The 4,763-nt window shown below is 50.2% G+C and overlaps 1 non-coding gene across 1 annotated transcript; it reads left to right on the forward strand.

The window, feature by feature from the left end:
* Positions 1-301: 301 nt before the first annotated feature.
* Positions 302-374, forward strand: trnav-cac (transfer RNA valine (anticodon CAC)). The gene has a single exon. It is a non-coding gene; the product is annotated as a tRNA-Val (tRNA).
* Positions 375-4,763: the final 4,389 nt, after the last annotated feature.

The raw sequence follows: 4,763 nt of genomic DNA on the forward strand, positions 1-4,763 counted from the left end.
TGGCCGCTCGGCCCATCCGGGCCTGAGAATAGCAGGGGTGCCGGAGAATCGCCATTTTGGGGTCTCGGGCGATTCTCCGGCCTGCGGCGCGCCGGAACTCGACGGGGCCATTCTCGCCGCTTGGGAGAATCGCGGGAGGGCGTCGGGACCGGCGTCGTAGGACAATTCGGCGACTCAGACGATCTCCAACCGGCGCGGGAGTGGAGAATCCCACCCCAGATAAAGTCAACGTGAAACCTCAAATCTACGATCAGTCATGCTGATCATGAAACTACAGGTTGTTGCTAAATCCGATCACTTTGTTTCTGTAGTGTAGTGGTTATCACATTCGCCTCACACGCGAAAGGACCCCGGTTCGTAACCAGGCAGAAATATCAAATATTTTGGGCAGCACGGTAGCACAAGTGGATAGCACTGTGGCCTCACAGCACCAGGGTCCCAGGTTTGATTCACCGCTTGGTCACTGTCTGTGCGGAGTCTGCACGTTTTCCCGTGTCTGCGTGGGTTTCCTCCGTGTGTTCCGGTTTCCTGCCACAGTCCAAAGACGTGCAGGTTAGTTGGATTGGCCATGATAAATTGCCCTTAGTGTTAAAAAGGTTAGGAGGGGTTATTGGGTTATGGGAACAGGGTGGAAGTGAGCGCTTAAGTGGGTCGGTGCAGACTCGATGGACCGAATGGTCTCCTTCTGCATCTGTATATTCTATGTTCTATGCTCTTTTTTCTATGATGTCCATCAGGGAAACAAATCTGCTGTCCTTGCACGACCTGACTTACATGTCACTTCAGATCCACAACAATGTTGTCTCTTATCTGACCCTTGGAATGTGCTTGCAAACCACTCAGTTTGTATTGCAATGACAAGTAGGGAAAGGCAATTAACGCTGATTTCACCAGCAACACCCACTCCTAATCAAATGCTCATACTGTGCCATCTTGTGGGTGTGCAGGCCTATATTTATTATGTGGAGATGCCAGCGTTGGACTGGGGTGAGCACAGTAAGAAGTCTTACAACACCAGGTTAAAGCCCAGCATGTTTGTTTCAAACACTAGCTTTCGGAGCACTGCTCCTTCCTCAGGACCTGGCTCCGAAAGCTAGTGTTTGAAACAAACATGTTGGACTTTAACCTGGTGTTATAAGACTTCTTACTGTGTTTGTATTTATTGTTTCACATCGGCTGAACAGAAATTACACACTTTAGTTATATTACTTAAATTCTGTAAACTAGAAATCAATTGCTCCCCTCTGTTTCATACATTACCTCTTACCATGTACTACTCCACTATCATTATTACACTGCTCACTAACACTCAGTTTAGGTTCTTCCAGGGCCACTCAACTCCTGACCACATTACAGTCTTGGTTCAAACATGAACAAAAGAGTTGAACCCCGCAGGTGAAGTGCGAGTGACTGCCCTTGATAACATTTGACCGAATGTGGCATCAAGGAGCCCAGCAAAACTGGTAGTTAATGGGAATCAGGAGCAAACTCTCCCCTGATTGGCGTCATGCCGAGGACAAAGGAAGATGGTTGTGGTTGTTGGAGGTCTATCATCCCTGCTCCAGGACATCCACGCAGGAGTTTCTCAGGGTAGTATTCTCGGCCCAACCACCTCCAGCTGTTTCATCAATCCATTATAAGGTGACGATGTTCGCTAATGACTGCGCAATTTTCAGGCATTATCCACAACTCCCCCGGGGGAAGCCGCAAATCCCAGCCCCGCCGCCCCGCCGCTGGCTGCCCTATTCTCCAGCGCCGTTTTTTCGGGGCCGGCGAGATTCCCGCCACTCCGGGGGCCGTTGACAGAGGCTCTCCTGGCGATTCTCCGGGCCCCGATGGGCCAAGTGGCCGTCCAGGTTTGGCACAGTCCCACCGGTGCGGAATTACTCACCTCACACACGGTGGGGACCTGGCAGGTAGGTGTGTGCGGGGCGATCCTGGGGGGGGGGGGGGGGGGGGGGGCACAGGGGTATCCGACCTCGGGGGGGGGGGGGGTGGGGGGGGAGGGGGGGGGGAGGCCCCACAGTGGCCTGGCCCACGATCGGGGCCTATCGATTTGCAAGCGGGCTGTTTCCGTGGGGGCCTTCTTTCTTCCGCACCAGGCCCCTGTAGGGCTCCGCCATATTGCCTGGGGGCTGATGCGTAGAGAAAACCCTCGCGCATTGCGCGAGACTCACACCGGCCGTTCCGCACATGTGGAAACTCCCGGCAGCCCTTCGCCGCCGGTTGGAGTGGCGCCAACCCCTCCGGCTGCAAACTAGCCCCCGAAAACTTGGAGAATTCCTCACTTTCGGAAGCTGTTGACGGCGGAGTGGTTGGCGCCGGTTTGCCCACCGGTGTGGGGACTTAGTCCCCAGAAGGGAGAATCCCGCCCCTCAGATACTGAAGCAGTCTATGATCAAATGCAACAAGACCTGGACAATACCCAGCGTTGGGATGACAAGTGACAAACAACATTTGTGCCACCCAATGTCAGGCAATGGCCATCGCCTACAAGAGAGAATCTAACCATTGCCCCTTGACCTCCAATGGCATTACATTGCTGAATCTCCATTATCAACATCGAGAGAGTTACTATTGACCAGATACTTAACTGGGCTAGTCAGATAAATACATTGGCTACAAGAGCAGGGTCAGAGACTGAGAATTCTGCAGCAAGTAAATCACCCCCCCAAAGTGTGTCCACAATCCATCAGGGATCCCCCTGCGCCCCCCACCCCCCCCCCCCCCCCCCAGGATCGCCCCCGCACACTTACCTGCCAGGTCCCACCGTGTGTGAGGTTAGTAATTTGCACCGGTGGGACTGGGCCAAACCTGGACGGCCACTTGTGTCGGGGAATACATCCCTGCTGATGAGGCATCACGTGATCTGTAATGACGGCAGCAGTGATTGTGTGCATGGGCTTCAATTCTCCTCCATCTTAGATTGTATCAGCAACATCCCTAATAAACCTCTCATTATGTTTCTAAGAATCCAGAGTGTGGGCATTTCCATACCTTTGCTCTTTGCAGCAAACTCAAGGATATAACAAAAAGAAAACTGCCGATGAAGATTAAACAAGAAATCAAAATTGTTGGGACAAAAAAAAAATAGTCCACAAGTTTGTTGGAGACAGTGTAGAGCAGAGAGAATTCTTGGATCGGACTCACATACACACACATTGGGTAAGCAAGCTGCCGATGCTGAAGGATTTTACAAAGATTCGACTATGACCGTGTGTGGAGAAGAACAATAGTTTGAAAACTTGCTTGCCATTGAAGTGGGAGAGTCTGGTTGCAGAGATTGTACACATGGCAAATCTAAATGGGCTGCGTGAACAGGGATTCAGAATTCTTCCGATTCTGTACAGTCCAATACTCAGGAAGTCCAACCACAGTCAGGCAAAAAGGAAACATTCTAAGCTACATTGTGGATAAGGGGTTCACTGGGCTCAAAATCCAAAAGAATTGGAAGGGAAGAATTTAGTTGAAGTATAGACTCCAGGAGCTGGGATCCAGGATGGCAGGAAAAGCGGGCTCCATGGATGCATTTGATGAAGACTGTGAGACTTGGAACTCATATGAGGACATATTCCAATTACATCTCATGGCAATTAAAACACTGGAGGACCTAAAGTTCACAACGTTTCTCAGTTCAGTCAGGCAAAAAACCTTTTATTCTGCAGCAAAATTTAGTTAATCCAGCAAAACCAGGAGATAAGTCCGATATCGAAGTAATGAAGATTTTAGAAGGACATTTCTCATCCAGACCTTTGTTAATTGTAGAAAGATTTTGCTTGATCGATATAGTCAAGTAGAAGATGAAAACATTTTACAATTGGTAGCGACTTTAAGAAGGTTAGAAAAGTTTTACGGCGAGTTTGGTGCAACACTCGATGACACTCTTCGTGATAGGCTAGTTTGGTGGTTTCACTGAAGCTATTCAGAGGAAGCTGCTCACTGTAAGTGATTTAATTCTCAAAGCTGCTGAGGAAGTTGGCACATCCATTGAGCTAGTAACAAAAGAAGCTTCACAGGTGGGGGCTGGAGTGAAGATCCACAAAATAGATACTGCAAGAAATAAGGCTGCAAGGGGACAACCATGTCATCGATGTACGTAGGTTGGACACTTGGCGGGGCAATGCCGGATTAGAGATAGTAAGTGCAAAAAGCCCATATTGCCAAGGCATGTTGGGCTCAGAAAGCTTCACCTGCACCAAGGATGTGCAAGAAAATTAACACACTTAAACAGGCAGCTGTGCCTATGAATTAGTAGACCAAGTTCAAGACCACTCAGAAGATGACATACCCGAGTACTGCAGGAGCTAAGCTAGGCATCTAGTCAGTGCAGGGCAATCCAAAATGTTTCTGAGCATATCCAAAACTTGGCGCGCATCAAATTAAGATGGAAGCAGATACGTGCACAGCAGTATCAATAATATCTGAGATAATTTACAATCAAAAGTTGAAGCATATGCCTTTAAAACCATCAAATGTGGGGCGACATTCTCCGTTATCGGTGGAAAGTCCGCCGATCGACGCAAAAAAACGGGCGCAAATCTGACTTGCGTCACATCGGAAAAATGGGTCAAAAGTCTCCGGCCCGCAATGGGCTAGCAGCGACGTAACGGGATCCGCACTTGCGCACGTGGTTCACGCCGTGCAGCGTCATACGCGCCGCACGGCGTGACGGCTCATAAGGCCGCGCTGCTCCCCCCCACCCGACCGGAACAAACCGACCGGAACACCCGACTGGATGGCTGGCCGTCGCTCAGCCCCGAGGT

The sequence above is a fragment of the Scyliorhinus torazame genome, chromosome 11 (assembly GCF_047496885.1).
Source record: "Scyliorhinus torazame isolate Kashiwa2021f chromosome 11, sScyTor2.1, whole genome shotgun sequence".
NCBI classification, from domain to species: Eukaryota; Metazoa; Chordata; class Chondrichthyes; order Carcharhiniformes; family Scyliorhinidae; genus Scyliorhinus; species Scyliorhinus torazame.